This window comes from Sinocyclocheilus rhinocerous, unplaced genomic scaffold (genome assembly GCF_001515625.1).
Source record: "Sinocyclocheilus rhinocerous isolate Xijiao unplaced genomic scaffold, SAMN03320098_v1.1 scaffold1087, whole genome shotgun sequence".
In the NCBI taxonomy this organism is placed as follows: Eukaryota; Metazoa; Chordata; class Actinopteri; order Cypriniformes; family Cyprinidae; genus Sinocyclocheilus; species Sinocyclocheilus rhinocerous.
Window position 1 is genome coordinate 4,043 of NW_015660887.1, and position 10,554 is coordinate 14,596.

At 42.4% G+C, this 10,554-nt stretch overlaps 1 long non-coding RNA gene across 2 annotated transcripts; it reads left to right on the plus strand.

Moving 5' to 3' along the window:
• Positions 1 to 272: 272 nt before the first annotated feature.
• LOC107725808 (uncharacterized) lies at positions 273 to 1,759 on the plus strand. Of its 2 annotated transcripts, none has more exons than XR_001638163.1 (2): positions 273 to 935; positions 1,497 to 1,759. It is a non-coding gene; the product is annotated as an uncharacterized LOC107725808 (long non-coding RNA). The 2 variants fall into 2 exon arrangements; XR_001638164.1 differs by having other exon boundaries at positions 1,526 to 1,759.
• The last annotated feature ends 8,795 nt before the right edge of the window (positions 1,760 to 10,554 follow it).

A 10,554-nucleotide genomic window follows, 5' to 3' on the forward strand; every position in this document is an offset into this window, starting at 1 on the left:
ATGCCAACATGAGCACCAGACAATTCATAAGTAGCTTGTAAACCATATTTTTCCAGTGATCTGAGTAAAAGAAAGCAATATCCAACAAACCTTATTTATAGCAACAGGCTAACATGCTTGTTTGCAATTAAAGCTTTATTGCCTCTTACTGTTTTCTGGGTTAATTAATTACTTCTGTTAGGGATGTACCAATTAGACTGACAATTATTACGGAAATGGTTTTCTATAAAATGGCCAGAATCAGGCATAACAGTAAACATTTCCTATGGCTGATATAGCGCTATTGCTAGATTTGGCAGACAGAGCGCTGCATAAAAGACGTATTTTTAGAGACCGTGCAGACTTACTTGCAGAGAATGATGACTGGTTGATTAGTCGTTTCAGACTACCCGGACCACTTCTTTTGTATTTATGCAGTATATTGGAGGCCAAACTCAGAAGGGAAACCAGAAGATCCCACAGCATTCCTGAACACTTGCAGGTGCTGTCCGTGCTTGGTTTTTTGGCAACAGGAACATTCCAGCGGGAGATTGCAGACAGGTCAGGGATATCTCAGTCATCCATGAGTCGCATCATCCCAGATGTTCTTGATGGCCTAATACGGCTACTGCCTCAATATATAAAATTACCCTATAACCTAGTCCATCAGTTGGAAGTGAAGCAGAGATTCTTTGCAATTACAAACCTGCCAAACGTCATCGGGGCAATTGACTGCACACACATTCGCATCAAGGCGCCATCAAATGATGCATTTGCATTTCTGAATTGGAAAAACTATCATTCCATCAATGTGCAAATAATTTGTGATGCTAAATGTGCAATATTTAATGTTGTGGCCCGCTGGCCAGGTGGAACTCATGATAGTTTCATCCTTCGGAGCAGCTCAGTTGGCAGACGTTTGGACAGTGGTGCAGTTGAAGATGGATGGCTAATTGGTATGTAAACCCTGTTTTTAAAAATAACAGTTTTTCCCTCCCCCCTCACACTTAGGTGACAGAGGTTATCCCCTGACACCATGGCTTATGACCCCTTTGATAAATCCCCAAAGCCAGCAGGAGCTGGTATACAATGAAGCACACTGAAAAACTCGGTCAGTTATTGAATGCACAAACGGGATCTTAAAGGGACGCTGGCGGTGTTTGGACACATCAGGTGGTACACTATTACAGACCAGAAAAAGTTTGCCAAATAATACTGGCCTGCTGCGTTCTACACAACATTGCTATGGAACATGGTCTGCCAGACCCAGAGGATATACTTAGAACTGAGCATGGTATGGTGCCTCCAAGGTCACCTATCAGAAACATGGTCATACCTGTGGCTGCAGTTGCAAAGCGACAGGAACTAATTCAACATTTCTAAGAGTGCATGTATGCGATTAAAAACAAGCACACAAAATAGTTTCTGTAAACTTTATTTTTTATGTTTAATTGCGTCACATATTTCTCGTATGCTTGCATTTATTTCTTTTAACATGTTATTTCTTGTTTATCCAGCACTTCTTGACTTAAAACCATCTGTGCAGAGCCAACACTGCGGGATGGTGCGGAATATACTACCGGTCCAGGTGCCGTAGGATGAATGGGTCTGGTTGCCGCTTCAGTGGTCTCATGGGCGGACACAGTTGGCATTTGTCTGTCTTTACAAAGAATTTAAAAAAAATCAGCTCAAATGTGCATTTCCTCTAAAATTATTATATCTCTTACTTTTAACACTTTAAAATTGACCTAAATTATTTAATAAAACTGTAGCCTCACCATGTGATTGTGGCAAAGTGTTTTCCTGCAAGGGGGGGTTCATCACTGTCACCACTGGGAATTATACCCGACAGAGAGGGTTCACCAATTATGCTGATGATGCGTTCATCGCATGCAGATACGCTCGATGATGATGGTGGTCCTCCTGTTTGTATACGATTTTGTCGAAATTAAGTAATGCATTTTTTGCAGTCAAGCTTCATGTCGAACCATTTCCTTTTAACTTCCGGGACTGTTAACAGTGTTGTCTTCATTAACAGATGAAACTTCATTAACAGCATCTGTAATGTGCTGCCAATACTCCAGTATGTATGCTTGAAAATGTTGCGTTTTGAATGCACTTTCGATATTAAAACTTCAATTTCTGCGTCTGAGAAATTCTTCTTTTTCATTTGCTTTTGAGAGGACATGTTGAAATCCTTATTTTCGTTTCATAATATGATGCCCATATATATTTGTCAGTCGGAATTCAGAGGCGGGGATTATGCTAATTGTGAATGAGGGTGCACGTGTGCCCCATTTACGAAAGATTGGAATTCATTAACATACACATGTTTAACTATCAAATCTGATGTTTACGAAGCGTTTGTGAATCCGGAGGAGAGTTTTCTGGAAGGTCCGTTTTACGCGCAAATTACTCAGAATGTATTCCTATATTTACAAATGTTTCATGAATGAGGCCCAATGAGTGAAGATGGGATGATGTTCTCTGGTACTTGAGAATCTGGATCTGTATCAAATTGCTGTGAAAGTGTGTCTGATTTAGGTGAGATAGGTAACAGTGAAATTGAATCTTGTGAAGAAAAAAGTCCATCTTGCTTGTCGGAGGTTGTGTCTCTTGGCTGATCTTAGATATTCCATTCAATTCAATTCAAATTTATTTGCATAGCGCTTTTCACAATACATATTGTTTCAAAGCAGCTTTACAGTAAATGCATGTGTCTACATTACAAAGCAGAAGTGAATGTGTCCAAGTAATGTTCATTTCACAGATGAACAGTTCAAGATAATAGATCATACAGTTAGCTAACATGAATTAATTTTAGGCTGAAGCTCATTAAAGTGATTATTACAAGTGTGATCATAATGATTACAATATAGATACATTCTGGCAGCTGTGCATGTCGATTCAAGTTGGCGTTATCTGGGGTCCTCGCAAGGTTCAGCATCATCTCTTCACAGGTCTTGGGTCATCTGAAGTCTTTCTATGAGGCTGGATCCACGCTGGAGCTGGTGTAATGTCTAGATACCTCGAGATGGGCATTCCGAGGTAGGAACAGAAAGGCAGATAGAAAAGAATTAGCGTAGCTGCTGTTCATAAAATGTCAAGCAAAAAATATGTTTGTAACTTTTATCTGATCTAACTGGGAACAAGGGTGAGATTGAGATTCATTATGGGAATGCTGAAGAGGTGTGTCTTTAATCTAGATTTAAACAGAGAGAGTGTGTTTGAGCCCCGGACATTATCAGGAAGACTATTCCAGAGTTTAGAAGCCAGATGGGAAAATTATCTCTCTCCTTTAGTGGACTTAGATATCCTAGGTACTACTAAAAGTCCAGAGATTTGTGATTTTAAAGAGCGTGATGGACTATAGGGCATAAGAAGATCAGTTAAAGGGGTCATATGATGCTTTTTTAAAGATCATTATTTTGTGTATTTGGTGTAACAGAATATGTTGACATGCTTAAATGTTAAAAAAACACATTATTTTTCAAATACTGTTAATAGGTAACATCTCGGCTACGTATGTTACCCTTGTTCCCTGAAGGAGGGAACGGAGACATCACGTCGGTGACCGATGAATTGGGATCTTGCTTAGAGAGACCAATCCCCTTCGAGTGTAAACTAAACGAGCCAATGCACATTGGCATGCGATGATTGCACGTCACGTCACATCACGTCGGTCACAACGTCACGTCGGTGACGACGAATTAGGATCCCTACCAAAGTGCCATGGATGCTGCCCTTCTAGTGTCCTGTGCGAGCCTCCTGCGCCCCTTTTTGGTGCTCACAACAAGAAGACCAGTCACTGCTGTCGTAGCACTACCCATTCAGTGAGATTGGATAACACTGGCAAAGGCTCCACACGAAGGCTATAGAATCTAGCGAACGTGTTGGGGGTCGCCCAGCCCGCAGCTCTACAAATATCTGTCAGCGAGGCACCACGAGCCAGCGCCCAGGAGGATGTAACACTTCTAGTAGAGTGAAAGTGAAAAAAGTGAAAGTGACGTGACATGTGGCGAAGTATGGTGACCCATACTAGGAATTAGTGCTCTGCATTTAACCCATCCAAAGTGCACACACACAGCAGTGAACACACACACACCGTGAACACACACCCGGAGCAGTGGGCAGCCATTTATGCTGAGGCGCCCGGGGAGCAGTTGGGGGTTCGGTGCCTTGCAGGCTGGAGCACTGCGGCTGGTGGACGGGTGGAAGCAGCAGCTGCCCACCAGGGCAGGACATGTCGGATCGCCTCAGTCTGCTCCTGTGCAGCCGAGAACTGCTGGGCCACATTCTCGACTGTGAGTCACCGAAGAGGCCGGTCTGGGACACAGGGACCTTGAGGAATCGAACTTGTCGGCGTCCCTCATGTCGGCCAGACACAGCCAGAGATGGCGCTCCTGGACCACATGTGTGGACATCGCACGACACAGAGAACTCACAGTGACCTTCGTCGCTCGGAGCGCGAGGTCAGTTGCAGTTTGGAGCTCTTTCAGAACTTCCGGATCGTGACCACCCTCGTGCAGGTCCCTCAGTGCTTTAGCCTGAAAAACCTGCAGTAACGCCATAGCGTGTAAGGCGGAGGCAGCTTCTTTCTTTCCATGCAATTTTAAATACCTCTAAATTAGTTTGTTTCCATTTGCGCTCTAGGTTACGAGTATTTCTCTTTAGAGCCTGAGTATTACTGTTTTACCATGATGCAGTATTTTTCTCTCTAACCCTTTTTAATCTGATGGGTGCGACAGTATCTAATGTATTAGAGAAGATTGTGTCCTTACTGCTAGTCATTTCTTCTAGTTAATTTGTGTTTATGGGAACACTGAGCAGCTGAGACAGATCAGGCAGGTTATTTGTGAATCTATCTTTAGTGGTTGGGATAATTAACGTGGAGCGATATGACAAATATCAGCGGTATTAAGTACACACGTTACAAGGTAGTAATCAGTAACATCATCACTTTGCTGTATCATGTCTATATCAATAAGACTGGTTCCATGCGATTATAATTAAGTCTAGTGTATGATTAAGATGGTGAGTGGGTTTAGTGACATTTTGCATGACCCCAAATGAGTTTAGTAAATCTGTAAACGCAACCCTTAGCGCATCATTTTTATTATCAACATGAATGTTCAAATCTCCGACAATCAATGCTTTATCAACATTGACCAGTAGGTCTGAGAGAAAATCTGCAAACTCTTTAAGAAAATCAACATAGGGCCCTGGAGGTCTATACACGTTAGCCAAAACGAAAGATAGCAGGGATTTTTTCTTCTATCTGTAAGCATACTATTTAGCACAAGCACTTCAAATGAGTTAAACCTGTGTCCAGTTATCTGAGTAACATTAAGAATATCTCTATATATTGTTGCGACACCGCCGCCACGGCCAATCAGACAGGGCTTATGCTTATAACAGTAGCCTGGAGGAGTAGACTCATTTAGACCAAAATAATCATTAGGTTTAAGCCAGGTTTCAGTAAGGCAGAGTATATCAAAACTATTATCTGTGATATTTTTTTTTACAATAACCGCCTTAGGTTTGAGTGATCTAATGTTTAGGAGCCCAAGCTTTAGAAATACATTTTGTTCACTTAATTTGTGATTTTCTGGTTTAATCACTATCACATTTTTTCTAGATCCTATAGTAGATTTATTGTTTGATCTTATTAATTGGGGAACAGACACAGTCTTTATCGAATGGACTACACATGCACTACTATCGATGAAATTGGTAGAACAACAAAGACTGTGATTTGAGGTTTGACTTACTAGTCATACAGTGTGTAGCATCAGAGGTTGTCCGACAGAAGATCTGCTTCTGTTCTGCTGGGGTGCAGGCCATCAGCACGGAAGAGCCTAGGTCACTCCCAGAAAAGATTCCAGTTATTAACAAAGAGCAGTTTCTGTTCATATCACCACGACATTAGCCATTCATTAAGAGCAAATAATCTACTGAACCTTTCATTTCCTCGTCGGTACATCGGAAGCAGTCCAGAAACAATGATCCTCGTCTAGGGTGACGTGTTGCGAAGTCTTGCTTCAGGACCTCCATCTGCCGCAGCCTGATGTCGTTCACCCCCGCGTGCAGCACGACAGCTCCGATGCTCTCGTCGCCCTTCAGGATTGCGGGTACCTGTGCAGCAACATCAAGAACACGAGCACCAGGAAAACAATGAATGCGCACCTTACCTTTAGCTGAGGTAGCAGGGACGTGCCAGACGATCGAGTCACAGCGTCACGTTCCATCTCACGAAGAGGGGCAAAGTGGTTCCAGGTGGAGATCTCAAAGACCGGGGGCGGTGGAGGGGGAAAGGTCCTCGTCCGGGGCCTGACTCGAGCCTTCCGCTGCTGAAGCACCCAGAGTCCGTCCGATCGCATCCTGGGTGCACAGGCACTGAGCAGCGAAACACATGGAGTAGAGGTGGTAGGAGTATTAACATCATTCGGGAAGCTTACCATGGATTTGTGGGCATCAGCGCGGGATGTCTCAAGCGCTGTTCTCCACTCTCGTAGCTGGGCCTGCTTCTCCAGTAGGTCGCGGATCTGCTTCTCCACGGCCTCTAGCTCCAACCTCACTGTGTGCAGCTTGAACGTGTCCTCACCTGCACTCAGAGGTAGACACACATCCAACACATTCACCATTTAAAACAAATAACCATAAGTTTGTGAGTAAAAATGTGTAAACAAGACAAACGGTAGCCAGGGACCACGCTGCTGTTGCTAACAGGCTGAGCTAGTAGCGGATGTTCAGGAAAATGGAAAAGACTAGCTATTTCCATTCGTTCTGATTGTTTTTGATGTTATTTACTATAAGGCAGTGGTTCTCAACCCGCGGCCCGTCACAAATTCAAATGCGGCCCACCATGCTGAACACAATTTTAAAAAATTACTTTCAGTTTTACAATTCATTTTAGTTTTTACATTCATTTAAAAATTTACTAAATAAATATAAGCTATAGCCTAATGTTTTTATGTAAAATAATTTAGTTTTTCATATATTATTTTCAGACATGGGTTTGTATTGCTGACGTAATATGTAAATCATATGCGTGCGGCCCGCGAGACTTGCACTTGGACCATAGTGCGGCCCGGTGGAAAAAAAGGTTGAGAACCACTGCTATAAGGGATATGTTACCCGCTGTAAAATAAGAAAATAACAGGTTATAGGTTAGTTTAAACAGGATTAACGATACATTTGACGACACTTCAAATTCAAACCAGCGACAGCATCACACGCATGCGCAATAGATATATATTCCAGATTTTTGTGGTTGGTTAACACAGTGAATGGGTGCTTTGGTCCCTCTAGCCAGTGACACCACTCTTCGAATGCTGCCTTCATAACAAGAAGTTCTTTGTCACCAACATCATAGTTTCTCTCTGCTGAGTTAAGATTGCGTGAGTAGAAGGCACATCGAAACATCTTAGCTGGAGAACCCTGGCGTTGTGACAGAACGGCCCCTACTCCAGTGCTGGATGCATCAACCCTGACGATAACTGGCAAATCTGGATCAGGATGGTGTAGGACAGGAGTGGTGGTATATCTTTGTTTGAGCTCTTCTCTTTGGTGGTGGATGACCATTTGAGATGACCTGAAACCTTCTTTACCATGTTAGTGAGTGGTGCGACCACAGAGCTGAATCCTCTAATAAATCTTCGATAGAAATTGGCGAACCCCAGGAAACGCTATAACTCATTGATTGTGGAGGGAAGAGGCCACCTTAACACTGCATTCACTTTTCTTTCATCCATTGCCATGCCCTCATGACTTATCACGTAACCACGTAAAAACCAAAATTTTTACATTTTGGGGGGGCAGTTCTCCTCTGGCCAGACAAAACCAGCATGGCGTGGTTTAATTCCAGGCTGCAACACAGGTGCAGAGGTCTTGTCTGGTTCCCGTGGTCTTGTGCCGATGGTCGTCGAGGTGACGAGGTCTTCGCAAGGGATCTGTCTCTGGGGCGCATCTAGTTGACATGGTCTCCGCTGACATTCAGGGCTGTAGAGGTCGTCTCTAGGAACGACTGTTATCTCATTAAGACCACGTTAATCAATACAGGGACAAAGACCTCCATCTTTCTTCTTTACAAAGAAGAATCCGGCTGAAGCTGGGGAGGTTGATGGCCAAATGAATCCCTGGGCAAGTTCCTCATCAATATATTGCTTCATGGCCTCGGATTCAGGTTGTGATAGGGGAAATATGCAGCCCTTGGGGGGTGTAGTACCTGGCAGTAGTTAAATAGCGCAGTCAAAGGGTCTATGAGGGGGTAATTCGGATGACTTGGCCTTGCTGAAAGCTTCACTCAAATCTGAATATTCAATGAGTAGATCAGAAACATTATTTTCTTTAATGGAAACAGATTGATTAATGAGAGGGGAAATAGTGGGTATACATTTGGAATAGCAAACCTCATTCCATTGGATGATCTGACCGTTTCTCCAGGAGATGTCTGGGTCGTGTCTGTGGAGCCAGGGGAATCCTAGAATGATTGGAGCGTGAGAGGTCTGAATGATATAGAATTGAATCTTCTCTTGATGTAACACTCCTGTCATCATGCTGAGTTCTATGGTGAGGTGAGTTATATGTCCATTACCAAGAGGAAGCCCGTCTATTGCCTCGACTGCCAACGGAGACACACATTTGTACTGATGAGCAAATTCAAAAGACATGAAGTTCCCCGCAGCCCCTGAGTCCAACATGGCGGATGCAGAGATAGTCTCGCTGGAGAGGGTCATGGTAACAATAATAATAATAATTAATTACATTTATATAGCGCTTTTCTGGGTACTCAAAGCGCTTTTCCATGAAAGTGGGGGAATCTCCTCAACCACCACCAGTGTGCAGCATCCACCTGGATGATGCGACGGCAGCCATAGTGTGCCAGAACGCCCACCACACACCAGCTTATTGGTGGAGAGGAGACAGAGTGATGAAGCCAATCAGTAGATATGGGGATGATTAGGAGGCTATGATGGTCAGAGGCCAATGGGCAAATTTGGCCAGGATGCTAGGGTTATACCCCTACTAGCAAGAGTCCAAGGACAGGCAGCAATGGTTCAGGGATGGTAAACAAACAGAGTCACAACAGTCTATTTAGTGTGGGTAAAGGTCATTGAGATAAATATTAACTCTTTCCCTGCCATTGATGGGATTTTCTATAATTTATGACTTAACGTTTCGCTGCCATTGAGGAGCTATTCTGGCAACTCCTGTTTTCACTGTTAAACTGTAGAGGTGCTGTTACAGACCTTCTGGCATAGTAAAAAACATAGAAAGAAGATCTGCATAAACCAAAAGGAGTGGATAAAAGTTGTTTACAAATAAGCTAACACTATCTTCAAACAGTAGGTAGCATATAAATCAAAACAACCCAAAAAGTAAGAAAAAATTACAACACCCATGAAGAGGTAGCTTTGGAGGTGTTGATGGATTTAGTTTCTGATAATTTCTGTTATGATTTTTAAGTTTTCTTTTCTTTTTTTTTACCCACATACCGACAAGTGTTCATTAAAAAAAAAAAGATTTTGTTGTTGTTGTTTTAAGAATGAACAAAGGCTCTGTTCTTTCTTTTGTTATATCCACTGTTTACACATTCATGAAATAAAATATTCTAGGGGTCATGAAAGATTTGTGAATATGATCAAAAATGCTGGCACTGGGTGGCAACTTAAAAATAATACCGGTCAATCACCACTCTAAAGGCTGATTTATACTTCTGCATCAAAACTACATCGTAGGATGTACGTAGCCTATGGTGCAGCCTGACGTGCACCTCTCCAAAAATGTAACAGCGTGTCAATTCTACACTGAGTGCAAGCGCTGTGATTGGTCTGCTAGAACCCCTCACTCTGTATGTATTTAAGTTTTGTGTGTTTTTTGCACTTTAATATACTAATGTTACAACTTCTTATTTAAAATAAACAAAGCAAATAACAAGTGTATTATCATTTATTACACAGCATAGCATTATACATCACTTAGTTGTACGCCACAAACAATGTTGTTCTGTCATAGTACAAGTCCTTGTGGAGATAAGAGTGCCATCTTCTCCAGTTCCGTTGTCGTCTCCTTTTTTGTAGTTGTAAATACATTATCTGTTCTTGGATAGGCCTATATATTTGCCGCTGTCACGACTGCTTCTCTGACAAGCTGCTTCTTCTTCGGCTTTTGCCTTGATACTGTGGGTTACACCAGTAACATGCCCGTGGACACTGCAGACTAGCGGTCTGCATGTGTAATTGCACGTCGACACAGAAGTATAAATGAAAACCGACGCAGAGCCTATGCAGAAGTATAAATCAGCTTTAAGGTTCCTTGTAAAGTGTACAGTTGACTGGTACAAAAACCATAATAGCAAAGATAGATAGATCAATGTTATCTCATGAGAATTTGTATGTATTTTACTTAAAATGTGGTTCTACAAAACATACATTTATTTAAATTTTCACAGACACTGAAACGTAAATTATTTACATATGAACAACTTTACAGACTTACAAATGAATCCTTATAAACACTGAAATCGCGGCATTAACATTTCAGTGCTTCCTAGATTGTGCAGTGGTAGCCAGG